Raw genomic sequence first — 22,602 nt, 5'->3', positions numbered from 1 at the left:
AAGGGGGAAATATAGGGATGGGGGGCCGTGTGAATGCCAGCAGGGGGGAATATAGGGACGGGGGCCCATGTGCTTGCCAGCAGGGGGGAATATAGGGACGGGGGGCTGTGTGAATGCCAGTACGGGGGAATATAGGGATTGGGGGCCCGTGTGAATGCCAGCAGGGGGGAATATAGGGACGGGGGGCATGTGAATGCCAGCAGGGGGGATATAGGGACAGGGGGACTGTGTGAATGCCAGCAGGGGGGATATAGGGATGGGGGGCTGTGTGAATGCCAGTACGGGGGAATATAGGGATTGGGGGCCCGTGTGAATGCCAGCAGGGGGGAATATAGGGACGGGGGGCATGTGAATGCCAGCAGGGGGGATATAGGGACAGGGGGACTGTGTGAATGCCAGCAGGGGGGATATAGGGATGGGGGGCAAATGTGCATGCCAGCATGGGGGAATATAGGGACAGGGGGGCCCGTGCGCATGCCAGCAGGGGGGGATATAGGGACGGGGGGCTGTGTGCATGCCAGCAGGGGGAATATAGGGACGGGGGCCATGCAAATGCCAGCAGGGGGGCATATAGAGAGAGGGGGGCCATGTGAGTGCCAGCAGGGGGCATCTAGTGACCGGGAGGCCATATCCAGGATGGGATGGGGGGCTATGTGCCAGCACAAGGGGACAATGTGCCAGGATGGGGGTTATATAGATACCAGGATGAGGGACATAAATATGTTTTGAAAGATGGACACTGGCATTATAAGACACACCTCCATTTAACATAAAAGAAATTTTCTCTTTTTCTTCACCAAATTTGGGGGTACGTATATACGTTATAATCAGGTGCATCTTATAAAGTGAAAAATATGGTAGCTATTTCCATTGTCAAACATGAATACATTTAAATATTACTTTAGAGAGGTAAACCAACAATAATGATTTTGTAATACTGTGATTTTTTTTAAATTACAGGTTGTGGGAATATGAGCAAGTTATAAGGAGAGATGAGCCAATATTTCAATGTTCGGTTTGGATCACAATCGCTGAATTTGCAATATTGGCCGATTTAATAATCGAATATAGCCGAACGCCATTGAAATCAATGGGAGGAAAAACAAATGCATACACAGCACAAATGCAGGTGTTTCCCACACTGTGTGAAAGCTTGGGAAACACCGGTGTGGCAGTAACGTTACCGACGGTAGATCGTTACTGCCATTAGAGCGCTGCTGTGTAACGCTGTCAGATGTCGGTAAAAAGCTTACCGCAGGTCAGCAAGTGCCGGCTGATAAGAAACTACTCTTCCCATCAGGCTACATGTGCTGTCACAGATAACAGTGATAGCAGGTGCCACTGATGAGAGAAGTAATCTCTTATTAGCTGGTGCCTGTGCTCAAATAAAAAAAAAGTAAAATAATTAAATATTCAAATAAAATAAGAAACATATTATACTCACCTAACACCAAATCCTCAATGCCCTCGTCTCGTATAAAAAATGTAAAATAAAAAAACAACATATATTCACCTTAGCGCCCAATCCCTGATGCCAATGTCTCCTATAAAACATAAAAAATAACAAACAACCATATGCTCTCCTGTACACCATAATCCAGGCAATCCTGAGTATCCCACGGCGATCTCACATGTAGAACAGTCACATCTGGAGATGTGACTGCTCTAACTGTCCACTGGCAATACATAGACAGGAGTTTCATCGCTCCCACAGTGTATAGCGCTGAGCTGCTGTGAGAGGTCACACGAGTTCACCATCTGATAAATTCCAGTGAACTTTCTCACACAGCTTCAGTGCCTTAAGTGACATCACTAGGGCTCATCAGCAGATGAACTCAGGTGAACTTTATCACTGCAGGAGTGATTCCCTCCTTTTTCAGTGTGTAGCCAGTTGTCCTTGAGAGTAGTCACATCACTGAATGCTCTCAAAGTCATCAAGATTGTCGTGGGGCATTATGGATTATTATCTTCTCAGCGGACAGGTGAGAAATATTGAGGTTTATTATTTTATACTGTATTTGTTACAAGAGACGTTGGCTTCAGTGGATTAGGCATTCAGTGAGTATGGTGTAATTTAGATTCAATAAAGGACTGTGTCATTATTTCAATTAAAGTACTTTATTCTGGGTGTATGCATTTTTATAATATCACTATGAGGCTAGTAATGGGGGCGTCTTATAGATACCTTTCCATTACAAACCTGTGGGCTTGATGTCATCTGACAATACAAAGATGACATCAACCCCCTCCACACTATTACCCCACTTGCCACCTCTATAGAGCAAGTGAGAAGAGCGATGCTCAGCATCATATTTGGCACATCTTACAGATGCACCTTTTCTGGAGTGGCTGAGAGCTGATGTTTTTAGTCTGGGAGGGGGCCAATACCCATGACCTCTTCCTAGGCTATTTTGAGCTTGCAGCTGTCTACCTAGTCTTTGCTAGATAGATTTTATTCGGGGAACCTATGTCAATTTTTTTTCTGGGGTCCCCCTGTAAACTAGCCTTTAATCCCTTAACCCTCAGAGCTTTTTTCAGTTTTGCGGTTTCATTTTTCACTCCCCTCCTTCCCAGAGCCATAACTTTTTTATTTTTCCTTCAATATGGCCATGTGAGGGCTTATTTTTTGAGGAGCGAGTTGTAGTTTTGAACAAAGCCATTGGTTTTACCATGTCTTGTACTAGAAAATGGGAAAAAAGTGCAGTGAAATTGCAAAAAAAAGTGCAATCCTACACTTGTTTTTTGTATGGCTATTTTACTAGGTTCACTAAATGCTAAAACTGACATGCCATTATGATTCTCCAGGTCATTTCGAGTTCATAGACACCAAACATGTCTAGGTTCTTTTTTATCTAAGTGGTGAAAGAAATTCCAAGCATTGCTAAAAAAAAACAAAAAAATTGTGCCATTTTCCGATACCCGTAGTATCTCCATTTTTCGTGAACTTGGGTTGGGTGAGGGCTTATTTTTTGCCAGGCTGACATTTTTAATAATACCATTTTGGTGCAGATACGATCTTTTGACCATCTGTTACTGCATTTTAATGCATTGTCATGGCGACCAAAAAACGAAATTCTAGCGTTTTGACTTTTTACTCACTACGCCATTCAGCGACTAGGTTAATCCATTTTTTGTTGCTAGATCGGGCAATTCTGAATGCGGCGATACCGAATATGTGTATGTTTGATTTTACTTTTATTGTTTTATTTTGAAAAGGGTGAAGGGGGTGATTTGAACTTTTTTAACATTTTTTATATTTTTAAACACTTTTTTACTTTTGGCATGCTTCAATAGTCCCATCTCTATATAGCAGATTTACTCACTTGCTATGAGCGCCGTCCACTGGGTGGCACTCAAAGGAAGCCAGCAGTGACAACCATAGAGGTCTCCAAGAGACCTCCAGTTGTCATGCCAACACACCGGTGACCCGCGATCACGTGATGCTGGTCATTGGTGTGCGTATTTCCAGCGCAATTGCCGGAAGCGCTGATTAAATGCCGCTGTCAGCGTTTGACAGCGGCATTTAATTGGTTAATAGCCGCGGGTGGATCACGATTCCACCCGCAGCTATTGCGGGCACATGCCAGCTGTTCAAAACAGCTAACCTGGGAAGTATGTGGGCTCACCGCCAAAGCCCACATCAAAGGGAGGGAGTCAGACATCCGTGTAAATGTACGCCTGATGTCGGAAAGGGGTTATAGGCTAAATAAACAGCTGTGAGCTGATATTAATAGCCTGGGAACCTTTATTAGCTCCTTCCCAGAATATTAATATCATCCTTCAGCCATCAGCTTTCCCTCTGTTGGTTATGTAAGTTATGAGGGAGCCCACGCAATTTTAATTTTTTCATGTTTTTGTAAAAATAAACAGTTGCTGGTTACAATGTGTGTTTGTGTGTGTGTTTACTTACCGTCTTAGTAATGAGGGTGTCTGCCTGACACCTTTTCATTGCTAAGTGTAATGCTTGATGTCAATGACAGCTGCTGACACCAAGCCCTAATCCCATTACCCTGAGGCTACTGCATGAGAATGAAAAATTAGACGTTGAACCGAGAAATTACATCACACTTTGTTAGGGTTGGTGGATTGCACTAAAAATAATAAAGTGCAATCGCCACCCAGGGTCTTCTGTGCAGAGATGTATAACTGCTGCTAGTGAGCAATGGCGGAACCAAACAGCAAGCGTTCAACTTAAACATACTGTGTTAAATGTGTTAAACTGTGTTATCCAGCTACGTTACTGCACAGAGTGGTACTGTAAAAAATAAGCAAAGTACTAAACCCTGTTAAATGTCACAGGGAGCTAGCACGTGGGTTGGACTTACTCTATAACTCAAATGTGCTAACCACACACTAGAAAGAGACAGATGCTAAGCCAAGGAAGAGAATACATGGGACGCTAGGTGCACGACCCTGTCGCTTTCCCAGGGAAGTATAGCCTGAGGTTAGACTTGCTCTGTAAATCAACTGTGCTAACCGCACACATGAAGGAAACAGATGCTAATCCAAGGTAATGTCAGTATCCTGTCAGCGCAGGCGTGCAGCCTCCGCTGAGCAGGGACTCACCCACACTGTAGGGGGCCCGGGGTCAGGTACAGCCGGAAAGTACAGATACACAGGACCTGTGGACGCTGAAGTTTAGCAAGCAGTCACAGGACCTATGGTCATGTGACTGCAAGGGGGCAGGGCTTAGCGTCCTGCTTTCAGAGATGGCAGGATACTATACAGAAACACTCAGAGTCAGGCAAAACGGAGGTCATACACAGAGATATCAGTAAAGTACCAGGGATGAGACAGAACGGATAGTCAGGGCCAAGCAGAAGTCAAAACCAAACAGACATAGAAGGTACCAACCAGAATCCAAAGCAATATCCAGAGAACAGACCGAGTCATACACAGAGAATCAAGCAACCAGAACACAGCACAAACACACTCAGGGGTCACCACACAATGCCAAGGGCGAAAGTATAACTGACGGGAGATGGGAGCTTCCTAAGGCTATAAGAAGCCTCTCCCAGAACCAGGGAGAGGCCACAATCATAGCCCCAGGTTTGCAGGTAAGCCTGCACTGGGATCACAACCTTTAACCCCAGAAATGCCAGTCATCAGCACTGGTTACAGACATTAACATCACGTGTGTGAGTCAAACCCGCACTGAGATCATGACAGGTAAGTTACCCAGTCCTAACCCTACCTGCCTATGTAGGTACTCTCAGAGACTAGAGCAACACTCAAACATGCAGAGTGGAAGAGTATACACTTGCAGAACCCATATATAAGTGATATTAGTGTGCCGCTAAGAGCCTTTTATACATTAGACTCCACCCCAAACACTCACGCCAAGTCGGCCGAGATGTAGTCTGTGGGTCAATCCGGAGCTGCCACTTCACCAGAGCAGCAACTGTCTGACCACCAAAGAGCAGATGGCATATCACGGACATGCTCAGTCGGATGATCTCTGGACTTAGATTCCCAAGCGTCAGGTTGCAACTGCCTATTGACGGTTACCATAGACTTGGTTGGGGAGCCAGCAGCAACTAAATGAATGTCACGAACCTGCGCAAGATGCTGGGACCGATGTCTGTGTTAAGCAACACTTGCAATGCCTGTGCCAGAATGGGAGACCACAGCACCAGGTATGCGTGGGGTCTACCCTGTGCAGCGGGAGAATCATGATGCTTAACACACTTATTTTTAAATATCTTTATTTAGCTAAAAAAGCCTTCATTGCTGTGCAAAAAACATGCAAAAAATGCATGCAAAACACATAAATGCAGAAAAAACACCAAAGAACATGGCACAGCACACGTTTTTGCTGCAAAGAGATGCAGAAACCTTGCAGAAATTTCTGCAAGCAAATGCTTAACGTGCGCCCATACCCTAATGCTGGAGTTTTGTTCCTGCAAAGTCGGATGAGTGTAATGCAATTGTCATGCGTTTTTCATGCGAGTACAATCCGATTTTTAACACCTAGCATCTGATTTACATCCTAAGGCCATGTTCACATGGTCAGTATTTTATATCAGACTTTTGAAGCCAAAACCAGAAGTGGAACAATCAGAGGAAAAGTATAATAGAAACATGTCACCACTTCTGTATTTATCACCCACTTCTGGTTTTGGCTTACAAATATTGATGTAAAATACTGACCAAATATTGAACTTGTGAACGTGGCCTTAGGGCTCATTCACACTTGCGATGAAATTGGACAAATGCAATCCGATAAAAAATCGGATTGAATTCAGACCAATGTTATTCTATGATTGTGTCTTCATCTGCGTTTTTTTTCCCAGCTCGGATCGGATCATGATCAGACTGGAAAAAAGTCACAGCATCGGAATTCGAATCGCATCCGGTAATAAAAGTCAATGGGTGCGAGAAAAAAAAACACACAGCACTCGGACCATGCGAGTGCTGTCTGATTTCTACCCACCGATCATAGTTGAAAAGCCGGCAATTCATACGCGGGTACAGTAAAATCACATTGACAGGTTAGAATAGAATAGATAGAATAGATATATACACATAGAATACATATATATATATATATACAGCTCTGGCAAAAATAGACCACTGCAAAATTTTAATTGTCTGATTTTTCTCTTTATAGGTATATTTTTGAGTAAAATGTAAATTGCTCTTTTATTCTATAAACTACTGGCAACATTTCTTCGAATTTCCAAGCACTACATTTTGTATATATTTTCATAAAATGAGAAATGGTCAAAATAACAAAAATATTCAGTGCTTGCAGACCTCAAATAATTCTAAAAATACAATTTCATAATGATTTAGAAACAACAATACTAATGTTTTAACTCAGGAAGAGTTCAGGAATCAATATTTTGTGGAATAACCATGATTTTTAATCACAGCTTTTATGCGTCTTGGCATGCTTTCCACTAGTCTTTCACACTGCCTTTGGGTGACCTTATGCCACTCCTGGTACAAAAATTTAAGCAGTTCTTCTTTGTTTGATGGCTTATGACTATCCATCTTCCTCGTGATTACATTTCAGAGGTTTTCAATGGGGTTCTGGTTTGGAGATTGGGCTGGCTATGAAAGGGATTTGATGTGGTGGTCCTTCATCCACACATTGATTGACCTAGCTGTGTGGCATGGCGCATTGTCCTGCTGGAAAAAACAGTCCTCAGAGTTGGGGAACATAGCCTGAGCAGAAGGAATCAACTGTTTTTCCAGGATAAACTTGTATGCGGCTTGATTCATACATCCTTCACAAAGATTAACCTGCCCAATTCCAGCTTTGCTGAAGAATCCCCAGATCATCACCGATCCTCCACCAAATTTCCCAGTGGGTGCAAGACGCTGTGGATTGTACGCCTCTCCAGGTCTCCGTCTAACCAATAGATGACCAGGTGCTGGGAAAAGCAGAAAATTAGACTCATCAGAGAAGATTACCTTACTTCAGTCCTCTATGGTCCAATCCTTATGGTCTTTAGCAAACTTCAGCCTGGCTCTCCTTTGCTTCTCATTGATGAAAGGCTTTTATCTAGCTTTACATGACTTGAGCCCTGCCTCTAGGAGCCTGTTATGAACTGTTCTTTCACTCGATGTCATCCTGCGGTTGCTGATTGACATTTGAATAAGATGACGGTGATCCCAGTCAGTGGAGAGTCGTTTTCGCCCTCTGCCAGTCTGTAGCTTTGTTATCCCCGATGTCTACTGCTTGACCTTGTTGTAATGGACTGCCGTCTTAGAAATTTTAAGGATGGAGGCAACATGACGCTCACTGTATCCCTCTGCTAGTAAAGCCAGAATTGAATCCTTCTTTTCCTCGCTCAAGGCTTTTCTTTTCAAATCCTTTGACATGGTTAAAAGTTACTTTTACATTCCTATTACTGTTTGGATATTACTAGCATTTGTTTTGCTTGTCCTATTGCAAGAGGATTGTGAACACCACAGCAGGGTTTTTTATACTTTCCATTGTTAAATAAGATTTGGTTCAGGTGATCACCTAATCAGAAGCACATTAAGTAGAATGAGGTGTTCTCTGGTTGTAATTCAACTGACACTGGAATGGAATGGCTATCAGACATGTAGAGAAGCTGATTTTTATAAAACTGTGCAGTGGTCTCTTAATTTTTGCCAGAGCTTTATGTCAGTGACACACACAGTTTTATATATATATATATATGTATTTATATTACATAGATAGATAGAAGAAAAGCCGGTAATTCAGCACCCATGGTAGTGTAAAATCACAGCAGGAGCTGACAGGATAGAAGAGAAAATGGGCAGACATACCCCATGTGCAGCCTCTGTGGCTGCCTGGCACCCGGAAGTGGAAGGGGGCCCCTTCAAGGTGGCTAATAATGAGGGCAATCTGGCCTGTTTATCTGGCTCTGAGGATCCGAGGGGCCCCTGGCCAGATTGCCCTCATGTGCGGCGTGCAGGGAGTGATCCCTGCTGCTCCGCTGCCTACAAGAGGAAATAGCAGTGGAGCAGAGCTGCAGGGATCCGCCCTGCTTGCACTTCCTCTCACAGAGACAGCAGTGCTGCTGGATGATGTAATCATTCAGTGGCCGACTGTGCCAGAGAGAGGAAGCGTCTGGCAACGGTGATGCTTCAACTGCGGGAGAGTGTGCGGAGAGGTGAGAAGTACTGTTTGTGTGTGCTTTGTTGAATGTTGTGTGTGTGTAGAGATGAGTGGTGGTGTGTGTGTGCGTGCATGCGTAGTGCTGCGGGGGAATGTGCAGAGAGGTGAATGGTGCTGTGTGTATTTCTGTGTGTAGGTGGAGGAGAGGGCAATGACGGATTAATGGGGAGAAGGCAACGATGGGGTGACGAAAAGGGAAATGATGGTGGTAATGGTGAGAAGGCAATAATGGAGGTATTGGGGAGAAGGCAATGATGGGGTGTTGGAGAGGGCAATGATGGGAATGGTGGGGGAGGAGGAAATGATGGACTTTGTGGAATGGGCAATGATGATGTTGGGTGAAAAGGCAATGATGGAGGTGGTGAAAAGGGCAATAATGGGGGTGGAGGGGGGAGGAAATGATGGAAGTGGTGGAATGGGTAAGGATGGTGGTGGTGGAAAGGGCAATGATGGGGATGGTGGGAGAGAATGAAATGGTGGAGGTGATGGAAATGGCAATGATGGGGAGGGGGAGATGGCAATGATAGAGGTGGGGAAGAAGGCAATGATGGTGGCAGTGGAAAAGACAATGATGGGAGTGGTGGGGCAGAAGGCAATGATGGAGGTGGTGGAGGAGGAGGCAATGATGGATGTGGTGGAAAGGGCAATGATGGGAGTGATGGAGAGGGCAATGATGGGGTGGTGGCAGAAAATGCAATGATGTAGGTGGTGGAAAGAGCAATTATGGTGATGGTGGAAAGGGCAATAATGGGGGTGGAGGGGGAGGAGGAAAACATGGAGGTGATGGAATGGACAATGATGGGGTGGGGGAGAGGACAATAATGGGATGCAAGCGAAGAAGGACAATGAGGGATGTGGGGGATTCGGATGGGAGGAAGGGGGACTTATAATGGACTTAGGAACAGGGGGAGGAGGAGGAAAACATTATTATTACTTATTATGTCTAAGACAGTTCCTTAGTATATAGTGTACGTACTTATTATGTCTAACATAGTCCCTTAGTATATAGTGTACTCACTAATTCTGTATTACACCATACTTAGTAACATAGTTTCCTCTTTTATTATGTACCACACAGTCCCTTATTACGTACCATCCTCTCTAGTTATATATGGTGCCATGCCTTATTATATTGCTTCCTCTGCTGTTATGTACAGTGCTGTCTCTTACATAGTGTATTCTTGTTAATTTTGTTATTCAAAGTGCTCTCTTTTATTACGTAGTCCCCTCTATTTATAGATATAAAATGACTGCTGATGGAGGAGCCGGTGACCAGACAACCAGTCCATTAGCTCCTCCATTAGAAAAGAAGGTTTCCCATGCTCCATCAGCCATCATTGCATTAAACATCTAACAAGACAGGAAGGTATGTAATAAAAAACAGGGCTCTATATAATCCAATATGCAAGGGACAGTACAGTATATAACAAGAGAGGGTACTGTATAATAAGGGACAGCAATATACATAATAAAGTAAACTATGTAATATATACATGTATATGTGAATGGCTATATATATACATATATATAGTATATATATAATAATTTTATTTCTATAGCACCAACATTTTCGGCAGCACTTTACATTTCAGAGTGGACTTGTACAGACGATAGACATTACAGCATAACAATAATTAACAATAACACTAATCACATAGATCATAAGAGATACCAAGAGGAATGAAGGGTCCTGCTCAAAAGCTTACAATCTATGAGGAAAAAAGGTATACACGAAAGGTGGATAGTAACAGTTGCCTTCATTGTTCGAACCAGCCATAATGTTAAATGTGTAACAATACAGACACAGAGGGATAATAGATGCATAAAGCATGTGGGAATATGATGCGGTGAACCTGGTTATGGTAAAACTTTAAAACTTTTGACTATGCCACACAGGGATAGTTTGGTTAATGTGTTGAGGCGATAGGCCAGCCTGAATAAGTGCGTTTTTAGAGCACTCTTAAAATTGTAGGGATTGGGGACTAATCGTATTGACCTGGGAAGTGCATTCCAAAGAATTGGCGCAGCACGTGTAAAGTCTTGGAGACGGGAGTGAGAGGTTCTGATTATTGAGGATGCTAATCTCCGGTCATCAGCAGAACGGAGGGCACGGGTAGGGTGGTAGACTGAGATGAGGGAGGAAATGTAGGGTGGTGCTGCACCGTGGAGTGCTTTGTGGTTGAGGGTAATAAGTTTGTACTGGATTCTGGAGTGGATGGGTAGCCAGTGTAATGACTGGCACAAGGTAGAGGCATCGGTGTAACAATTGGCGAGTAATATGATCCTGGCTGCAGCATTCAAGACAGATTGGAGATTCGAGAGTTTGGTAAGAGGGAGACTGATTAGTAGAGAGTTACAATAGTCCAGACAAGAATGAATAAGAGAAACAGTAAGAATTTTTGCAGAGTCAAAAGTAAGAAAAGGTCGAATTCTAGAAATGTTTTTGAGATGCAGATAACAAAAGCGAGCAAGTGATCGGATGTGGGGGGCAAAGGAAAGCTCGGAGTCAAGTATGACCCCAAGACAGCGGGCATGTTGCTGAGGAGTAATAGTGGAACCACACACAGAAATGGCAGTGTCTGGTATAGGTGCATTAGTAGAGGGAGGAAACACAAGGAGTTCAGTCTTTGACAGGTTCAGTTTCAGATATAGTACATATATACGTGATACATAAATACATGATGTTAGACACAGCGTTTAGACAATCGCTGGTGTTTTCTAAAAAGGCAGGCATGATGTCAGGAGAGGAAGTGTATAATTGGGTGTCATCAGCATAGAGATGGTACTGGAAACCAAATCTACTGATTGTTTGTCCAATAGGGGCATTGTACAAAGAGAAGAAGAGGGGGCCTAGAACCGATCCTTGAGAAACCCCAACAGTAAGTGGAAGATGTGGGCAGGAGGAGCCAGCAAAGATACAGTAAAGGAGCAGTCAGAGAGGTAGGAGGAGAACCAGGAGAGAACGGTGTCCTTGAGTCCGATAGAACAGAGCATAGTGAGGAGGAACTGATGATCCACAGTGTCGAATGCTGCAGAGAGATCCAAGAGAATTAGCATGGAGTAATGACCATTAGATTTTGCTGTTAGTAGATCATTAGAGACGTTAGTGAGGGCAGTTTCAGTAGAGTATAAGGAGTGGAAACCAGATTGTAGAGGGTCGAGAAGAGAGTTATCAGAGAGATAGCGGATAAGACGGGAGTGGACCAGGCGTTCCAGGAGTTTAGAGATGAAGGGAAGATTAGAGACAGGTCTGTAGTTAGCAGCACAGCTGTGGTCGAGGGATGGTTTTTTTATGTAGTGGATGTATGATGGCATGCTTAAATGAGGAGGGAAAAATACCAGAAGATATATATATATATATATATATATATATATATAAATATATATATATATATATCTTGCTCTACATACATGATCACTTTTATATTTTTGTCTTTATATTATGCTTTCCCATTAAAATCTGGGAAACCAAAATGTTCAATTTCTGCAAGGACACAGGAACTACAATATGTAAGGTGACTTAATGAGTGAGTCAGGATGTTTATACAAGATTCAATGGAAGGATTTACACCTAAAGAGGTTTTCCCATGAACAAAATTACATTTTAGTTAATAGAAATAACAATTTCCATAATTGGTTGTGTTTAAATAAAATGTTCCTGTGCTGAGATAATCTTATAAATGTGCCCCTGCTGTGTACTGTGTAATGGCTGAGTCTGACTGTACAGGAATATGGTCTGATCATATCACATCTCCTGGGCAGGTAGGGAAGCAAAGGAGTATACAGACCAGTCAGAAGGGAGTCACAGCTGATTCTTTTTGTGAGGTAAAGCATTTCCCTGCCTGTTTCTAACCAATATTTTATCCCAAAGAAATAAACAGCTGTGACCCTGTGCTGTCCTGTCTGTGATTTTCTTGCTTCCCCCCCTGCCCAAGAGCTGTGGTATGATCATGCCATCATGCCAGGGACATTTTTTTAAACTCATCCAGTTGTGAAACCTATTATTATTCCAAGATCTATTGATTAAAATATACCTTTGTTTGTGGAAAAACCCCTTTAGGAAGGCTCACTATGAGCAAAGAATCCTCAGAGAATGGATCTTTTATAAACTATGGAAGTAAAAATCAGGAACAATGATGCACATGCTCAGCATACTAAAAAAAAGAATGACCAAATATTGGAAATGTTTTTGGGTAGTCCCAAGCCTTAAATAATTGCTGTCAGATACCCTGCCGTCTATTACTTACTGCAGGGGTTGACATTTGTATGATTTGCTGATCTATAGTCAATTAGAACAAAGTAGAAAGCCATTGTCCTGGCTGGCAACTAAGATTACGAGTTGTTACAAGTGTGCAAAAGGCAAGCATGCAAGACATGCATGTTCTCTGCAAATAAAAAGCAGTCTGCTAATAATTCTATGGAGTGATCATAGAAAGTATCAGATCAGGCAATTAATTAATGTTTTTATGGTCATAATTGTGTACATCTAAATTAGTCCTTGTCAATTATTTCATGTAGACAAAACAACACTTATGAAGACAATCCCAACTTCATGTCAAGTCCATTAACTCTTATCAGTCAGCCACAGCGGCATATGTAACTGGCACATTTGATGTACATAAGCTTTAAACGTCTGTGTGTGCCAGATACCCATGCAAATTTAGAAGATCTGAGTAATCAGGACTGTGTTTATACACTGGAAGGAAATGCAGAGATGGAAAAATCCAGAGTGGATGCATAGGGGTCATCCATTCTTGAGAGAGAATCAAGAAGAGGAAAGATATCAGAGCAAATTACTGCCTTCAAAATTATCCATGTGGATGTTCTACTATTTCTGAAATGTTCAAAAACTATACTTCAAGCCAGAAAGATTTATGGATTAATGTTGGCAGCAGATTATTCAGGATACTCTCCAAGCATGTGACAACAGAACTTCTTTATTCAGGAACAATCAGGAACAATATATGATAAGCTTAACAGATCAGGAATAAATCATTTGTGTGTCTCTATCCGTGCAGCATCTGCAGCAGGCTGCTTCTCTCATACACAGAGACTGGAAAAACAGGCTCTTCCTGTCAATAAATTGCCAATAATTTCCATCTATTGTCTATTCCATTTGCACAACAGTGTGTGAAATTGATTGTCAATCAGTGTTTCTTCCTAAGTGGACAGTTTGATTTCACAGAAGTTGGATTTACTTGGAGTTATATTCTGTTGTTTAAGTGTTCCCTTTATTTTTTTGAGCAGTGTATAATACTACAAATAGCAAGGATAGATACCTTATAAAAAGCAATAGCAGGGACTCATTTGCTCAGCTGGCCCACCCCGGCACGTGTTTAGGAGGTGACTGCTTCCTCAGGGACGTACACATGATGTGGTTGCCCAAGAATAAATATACATCCAACAGGAAGTGATTAGAAACATACAGTACGAACCACATAATGGATCGTCATAGTAAATGTCATGCCCACCAAGCCGCATACAGCAAAGTCAGACAGGAAGATGGAGTTGTTGCACCAAACATATTCCAACAATTAACTTGATGAAAATGGGAAAAAAAATCTTTACGTACAAACACCAAGTCAAGAACTTTCTAAAATATACTGTATAGGTTCTATTAAGAGGATTACATCTGCAGATAAAATGTGACAAATAATCTCCTCAAACTAAATACATTAGCAACATGTTTTGGTTTATGTAATTTCTATGTAGGCTCCTACCAGCATTTTACCTCTATCAACTAATTAATTAATTAGCTCTCACTACACAATTTCCTTTTCCCCTCCAGCCACATGCTCTGAAATGAAAATAGTCTCCAGGATTTGCTTTTATTACAGCTATTTCACTTATAAAAGAGGGAGTAGGGGTAACCATTTCTCTCACGTTTGTTGCTGACATGGTTAAAACTTTGTCTGGGAAATGTGAATATAAGAATGAAATATCTAGCACATAGAATCAAAACTACAGTCGGCTGGATAATTGCTGGATACGAAGGACAAAGTCATTCAGTACAGGACCAGCCAAATAGAAATCTGGAGGCGCCTACCTAAATAAACTGGAATTGATCTATTTTCTATAAAAGAAACTTGCAATAAGTTACCAACAAATAATTTACTGTACCTTTTGGAGACTGCCCACAAATTATATGCTTCTAAGAAAGACAGGCAAATGACTGGACTGATGAAAAAATGATTTAGAAAAGAGACCCCAAGCTAAAACAAGGACTGTCACATGAATCTGCTGACTCAAGTGAAGAGTGGAATGGTTAGACTTTTTGTCATTTGTAGATATAATATTCTTATTCTTCCCAGTATACTTTTAAATAAATATTGTGCTTTGTTTTTTTTTTCCCTTTTTTTCTTTGTTGCTTTTTCAGAGCTGTCTACCTTATGTAGCAATGCAAAAGATATTTTGTCTAATGCCACACTCATTGAAGACTATTTTTTCTTTCTTACCTAAATTTTCTTCATTACAAAAAACAAGAATTGAGGCTGTTTTCTATTTTGAGCAAATAATTGTTAGACCAGGCTCCGGTTACACTGGTTTCCATTATGGTGGGATTCATGATGGGAATAATAAAACAATAATGATTAGAGAAAAGCGAGCACTAAAATGCTTGGGTGCCTGTTGCTCGAACCGAGCAATTCCTAATACTGGCAACAATATAATTTGAAAGATAATTCCCTTGTTACTCAACCAATATATACTTCAATTCAGAATTGCCTGAATAAATTAAAGCTTCCCAAAATTTCTGAAGAACAACTCGGTTCTCTTAATTGCCCCTTCACTCCACAGAAAATTCAAAATATCATTAAGTCCTCCAAATATAATTCAGCCCCAGGCCTTGATGGCCTTCCAAATGAGTATTATAAGCTCTTCAATAATAATCTATCCCCGTATTTGCTTAGAATCTTTAACTTTTGGCAGAGTTCTGAATCCATAGCCACGTCCTGTCTGGAAGCCATAATTACCACTATCCCAAAATCTGGTACACCACTTTTTAGTCCAGTTAACTTTAGGCCCATCTCTTTACTGAATTGTGATGTTAAGATATTTTCTAAACACCTTGTTTCTAGAATTCATAAAATACTGCTTTCTCTGGTTGCCCCTGACCAGGTGGGCTTCATGGAGGGGATGAAAAAGGAGATTAATTAATCTGACTAGAATAGCTGAGCTGTCTGGAGACCCTAGTGCTCTCTTGTCTTTAGACTCTGAAAAGGCCTTCAACCGGGTGCACTGGGGTTATTTAGATGAAATTTTGTCTAGATTTCGTTTCATTGGCCCAATAAGTCTGCTATTTTGCCCTTGTACTCTAACCCTAATGCATCAGCTGTAGATTCGGGCTTTAGCTCTCAGAATTTTTCTATCATCAATGATACCCATCAGGGCTGTCCACGCTCTCCAATTATTTTTGCCTTAGTTATGGAGCCCATGGTGGAGTCCATTCGTATTAACAGTAATATATTGGGCATTCCAGTTGGAGAGATTAACCCCTTTGCCCCCAAGGGTGGCTTGCACGTTAATGACCGGGACAATTTTTACAATTCTGACCACTGTCTCTTTATGAGGTAATAACTCTGGAACGCTTCCATGGATCCCGGTGATTCTGACATTGTTTTCTCGTGACATATTGTACTTCATGATAGGCATAAAATTTCTTTGATATAACTTGCGATTATTTGTAAAAAAGCAGAAATTTGGCGAAAATTTTGAAAACGCAATTTTTGAACTTTGAATTTTCATGCCCTTAAATCACAGAGATAAGTCACTCAAAATATTTCATAAGTAACATTTCCCACATGTTTACTTTACATCAGAACAATTTTAGAACCAAAACTTTTTTTGTTAGGAAGTTATAAGGGCTAAAAGTTGACCAGCGATTGCTCATTTTTACAGCATGATTTTTTTTAGGGACCACATCACATTTGAAGTCACTTTGAGGGGTCTATATGATAGAAAATAGCCAAAAGTAACACCATTCTAAAAACTGCAACCCTCAAGGTGCTCAAAACCACATTCAAGAAGTTTATTAACCCTTCAGGTGCTTCACAGGAATTTTTGGAATGTTTAAAAAAAAATGAACATTTAACTTTTTTTAACAAAAAAATTACTTCAGTTCCAATTTTTTTTTGTTTTCCCAAGGGTAACAGGAGAAATTGGATGACAAAAGTTATTGTGCAATTTTCCTAAGTACGCTGGTTGGTTGGCACCTCCATATATGGGAGGGTTCCTTTTATACAAGAAGCCACCTAACTATTGGTTGGGAGTAGTGATGAGCGAACGTGCTCGCCAATACTCATTACTTGCCCGAGTATCACTGTACTCGGTGTACTCGGCGAGCACCGAGCATTTTTGGGATTAATCGGCGGGAACTCGGGTCTCCACCCAGCTTTTTTAGCCGACTTTAGAGTCCCAATCACGATACAGCAATTGTCTGCCAGGCAATGAAACGCCGCAGTCATCTTTGTTGTGGTCGTACAGTGATTGGCTGCCCTGCTCGGCGCATTCAGCTCCGGATTTAGTGTAGGGAGAGCTGCTGCCGAGATAGGGTCAGAATTGGGGATTTCTTAGTCAGTGTTTGGTCTACCATTGTAAACTACTCAAATCCAGATAAACCAACAGTCCTTCTAAGGACTAATTCCGGAGTATAGGTTCCAGTGTTAGGTAGGCAGGGTAATGTATGTTGCTTTATACAAATCAGTGCAAGGCCTGCAGGTACTGTATGTGTGTATATAGATCATTGCATACATCAAGAGGGTCCATTCCCTTTCTGTGTTCTGATGCTGCTGCTGCTACCTGTAGGATATATTAAATAAATAGAATCTCGTGCAAGAGCTATTAAGCACAACAAGAGATAAGAATAGAGTCTTTCAAAGCTCAAATACAATTTATTGAAATAATGATAAACAGAGCATGAGTGCTAATAGGTTACAGCAGACATAAACACAAAGTAATAGTGCAGCACCTTAAAAAATGCTACAAAATGTAAATAAATGTATACAGCATAAACAGTTAATTTACAGATATAGACCACAATAGGAAGCAACCCCCCAGTTAAGGTAATATATGTTCCCAAAGAAAAGGGTGTTACATACAATAAGTACCAGGGTGGGATACTTTCTATAAAGTGCAAAAGTGCTTCTGTACTAATAAGCCCAAAGGGCATTGAATGTAAACAAATGTAATGAAAACTGCCTATGCGCAATACAGAACTAAATATAAGGGCTGCGTAAAAGAGTAACACTTACATGTGATGTGAATGCTGCTGTCAGACCTGCCGCCCCTACGCGCGTTACGCCGCAGGAAGCTGGGGGGTTGCTTCCTATTGTGGTCTATATCTGTAAATTAACTGTTTATGCTGTATACATTTATTTACATTTTGTAGCATTTTTTAAGGTGCTGCACTATTACTTTGTGTTTATGTCTGCTGTAACCTATTAGCACTCATGCTCTGTTTATCATTATTTCAATAAATTGTATTTGAGCTTTGAAAGACTCTATTCTTATCTCTTGTTGTGCTTAATAGCTCTTGCACGAGATTCTATTTATTTTGTATAGTTCAGTGAGTTTAGCCCTTTATTATTTTTTCCCTGTGTTTGGGGTATTTGTATTTAATCTGTAGGATATATTGGCCATATATACCTAGCCCCAGGTGTAATTGGCTTTGAAAATTTTTTGGCGAGGGCAAATAGAGCTTTTTTTATTGCAAAGCAATCCAGAGCCTTTTTTTCCCCTCCATTTGCATTTGACAGTGCACAATACAGCCAGATCCTTTTCCTAGCACAGTGTGAAAATCCAGCAATTTTAAAGGGGTCCCAAACATCCCTTTTGAGTGCACAGAAAAATATTTAATTTTTATGTGGTACGGTTCAGTAGATTTTTTTTTAGTGTCTTGCACAATTTCTTGACAATATTTTGCTGAACCTCCCCAAAAATACATACAGGTCACATATTTTACAGTGTAGTATATCTGTGAGACGCCTCATCCATCCATCTGCTAAAAATTTTGGTCTTTTTAGCCCTGAATTCAATTTTTTTTTTGCTGTCTGGCACTGCATTTATATACAGCAGTATTTAGCAAAAAAATAAAAAAAAATACAGGCCACTCAATTTTCGGTGTGGTATCTCTGTGCCAGCTCATATCTGTGTATGCTCAAAGTTTGGCCAGTTTATGGCAGTTTTCTTTTGTTGTCCTGGGTGTCACTGTACTTATATAGCAGTAGTTAGCCCAAAATTAGAAAAAAAACAGGCCACATATTTGTCATAGTGATATCTCCCTAACAGGCCTCATTTATCATTGCCATTTTAGTTCTACACATTGTATGTTTTTTCCTGTCTGTTAACGTACTTATTAAATCTGATAAGGCAAAACACATTTTTACATAAAGTACAGATATGTAAAAGTGTAGTTTTCCAGCACATGTATCACATACAAGTTGCCACCAAAATCACCCTTTTGTAGTGAACGTGTATAATATTATAGTCCATTTACAATGGCAAGTCGCGTGACAAAGGACAGGGAAGTGGACATGATGGTGATGGTGCAGGCCGATGCCTTGGGCAAGCTGAAATTGGCCCACCAAAAGCACCCACATCTTCTCACTGGACCTTAATGTCCGAAGTCCTAGGGGACCGCGGTAAGACAGCACTGTTGAAGCACGAGCAGTGTGAAAAAGTTGTTGGTTGGATAGCGGATACTTCCAGTTACTTATCCACCAGCACCCTGTCTTCAACATGGCCAAGTCACAGTAGCCGTGAATCTGGACCTCATATTCCTTACCCTGAGTCTCCTTCCTCCCACCATGCTGTGTGCCCTGAGACAACGGATCCCACACTGGGACACTTTGAAGAGCTATTCAGTTTTCCATTTGGAGATTCGTGCCTCTCACCCAGTCCACTTGAAGTGGGGCAAGATGATATTCCATGTAGTGATGCCCAAATCTTTGAGCAGCCACGGTCACAAGAGGTAGACGATGATGAGACAAAATTGCCGGAAAGTCAGGAGGAGGACCAGGGTGGGGAAGCGGAAGATGATGTGGTGGATGAAGGAGTAACAGACCCAACCTGGCAGGAGGACATGCAGAGCAAGGACAGCAGCACACAGGGGGAGGTAGGCGTTGCACCACTTCAGGCAGGAAGAAGCAGTGTGGTGGCTGCAGACAGAAGGCATTCAACCCTTCCCCGTAACACCAACCTGACGGAAGTTGCCAGTCCAACTGTTAGGTCTTCCCGAGTCTGGTTATTTTTTAAAGACTCTGCTGATAACCCCAAACAGACCATTTGCAACACCTGTCATGCCAGCATCAGCAAGGGTACCAAAACTACCTGTTATGAATGGGTCACCGAGGAGAAAAAAGCAAAACAAGCTAAGCCACAGAAAACCAGAGTGGTTGGTAACTATGCAGATTGCAGATCCCTGATCTTACCACACAACTAGCAGTAGCCGTGGAGCGTGCCTACGATGAACCTAGACGCCTCATCACGGCCGGAGGACTACATAAGCCTAAAGCAAGAAAAGGGAAAACTAACTGCCCCAGAGCAGACCCCAAAGGAATAGATAGCCCCACACATGTATTGATGGTGAAACAAGATGAAGGCACAAACACAGGCAGGAAAATAGGCTGAGCAAATGATGGGGCCCAAACTAACTAGACAGGAAAGGAAAGAGAAGACACTGCAACCTGCAAAAAACCCTACAAAAATAATGTCCAACACTTCTGATAGCAAAACTAACCCTGAAGTCACTAGACTTCTCCCACTATATCAGCACTCTGAAATATTCTGAGACAGAGCAAAAAGAGACCGAACTAGTAAGGGACAAAAAGCCAATTGGCAAAATACTGATAAATAAGCGTGGAAATTCAGCTCAGCCCCCAGCCGGGGCTGGCAGACCACACAAAAACTGAATAGACCAACAAAATCAAGTGTGAACATTAGCAGAAAAACTTAGCTTTAGATGACTGGGACAGAGCTGAAAACCAAGAGCTGACAAGCCAGAAGGAAGCACCATCAACTGAATAAGGCGTCGGCTGTCTTAAATCCAATCTGAGAATCCTGAGATCCAATCGTCATCCTCATTCTCATGTGGCAGATCTCCACCGATCAAACCAGCCGCACCACCTCCCATCACCACCAGAGGGAGTCCAGAAGGGGAACTCACAACTGGTGAACCAGAGAATGAACTCACAACAACTACCAGCCTTACCACCACCAGCATGATCAGACACATGGCAGCAAAGCACCCGACGTTGTGGGCCCAACCCCATGCTGCAGGAACAGTGTCTGCAGGTGATAGCACAGTTTCTTCAAGTGTTGTGCATGCAAGCTAATCCTCTGTCCATGGTGCATGCGAAAATGCCTCCTGCCCTGCACCTGCCGTTGCCCACAGTCAAATAGCACCATCATCGAGCACATTCACGTCCTTGTCCCAGCGCAGCCTTCTGTTGTCCATAACCCAGTCATTGGAACATAAGCGTAAATAAGCAGCCAATGCCCCACAGGCTACAGTACTCAATTCTCAGATTTCTCGTCTGCTTGCGGTCGAAATGTTGCCTTTTAGGCTCGTGGAGACGGAAACTTTCCGCAACCTGATAGCGGCGGTTGTCTCAAGGTACTCGGTACCCAGACACCACTATTTCTCTCACTGTGCCGTCCCGGCGTTACACAGGCACATGTCCCTCAAACATTACCTGTGCCCTCAACAATGCAGTTACTGGGAAAGTACACCTAACCAAGGACATGTGGACAAGTGCTTGTGGCCAGGGATGGTACATCTCGCTGACGGCACGCTGGGTTAACATAGTGGAAGCTGGGACCCAGTCAGACCTTGAGATGAAACATGTCCTCCTGACGCCAAGGATTGCAGGCCCTATGTTATTCAGGGTTGACCCCACTGTGTACAGCTCCTGCACCTCCTCCTCCTCCTCTTCAGCCTCCATGTCCGAAATGAGCACATCAGTCACAAGCTGGAAGCACAGCAGCACTGCCAAAGCAAAGCGGCAACAGGTTGTGCTGAAGCTAATTTGCTTAGGTGACAAACCGCACAATGCTGAAAAGTTGTTGACAGCTCTGAAATCCTAACAAGGGTGGGGTTTTTTGCTGAGCGTTAAATTCTTGCTATGGAAAAGGTTGTGATGTACCGGACAGGGGAAAATGTTTGTCAGCCCAATACACTTAGTGTATGGCTATTACAAGACTAGGAGACCCGCTCCTTTTTAAAGGGATATTTTTTGATAAGAGGCCCTCCTACATGTTTCTTCCAAGGGGATTTGGGGGTTATTGGGGTGCATATGACTTGTTAGCAGGGCAGGACTTGCAGTCAATGCATAAGAAAACAGAATAGGAGTACAAAATGAATAATGTGAAGTAGATTTTCCTGTGCCCATCCAGTATGTGGGTTCAAAGACTTATTGGGGTGCATATGACTTGGTAGCAGGACAGGCCTTGCAGTCAATGCATAAGAAAAGAGTTTGGGATTGCAAAATGAATAATGTGAAGTGGATTTTCCTGTGCCCATCCAGTAGCTGGGTTCAAAGGCATATTGGGGTGCAGGTGACGTGGCAGCAGGGAAGGCCTTCCTGTCAATGCATAAGAAAAGAGAATGTGAGTACAAAATGAAGAATGTGAAGTGGATTTTCCTGTGCCCATCCAGTATGTGGGTTCAAATGCTTTTTGGGGTGCAAATGACTTGGTAGCAGGGCAGGTCCTGCAGTCAGTGCATAAGAAAACAGAATGGGAGTACAAAATGAATAATGTGAAGTGGATTTTCCGGTGCCCATCCATTATGTGGGTTCAAAGGCTTATTGGGGTGCATATGACTTGGTAGCAGGACAGTCCTTGCAGTCAATTCATAAGAAAACAGAATGGGAGAATGAAATGAATAATGTGAAGTGGATTTTCCGGTGCCCATCCAGTACCTGGGTTTAAAGGCATATTGGGGTGCAGATGACTTGGCAGCAGGGCAGGCCTTGCTTTCAATGCATAAG

The sequence above is a fragment of the Dendrobates tinctorius genome, unplaced genomic scaffold (genome assembly GCF_039654945.1).
Source record: "Dendrobates tinctorius isolate UK_male_01 unplaced genomic scaffold, ASM3965494v1 ptg000003l, whole genome shotgun sequence".
Lineage (NCBI taxonomy): Eukaryota > Metazoa > Chordata > Amphibia > Anura > Dendrobatidae > Dendrobates > Dendrobates tinctorius.
Note: the sequence above shows the minus strand (reverse complement) of the source record.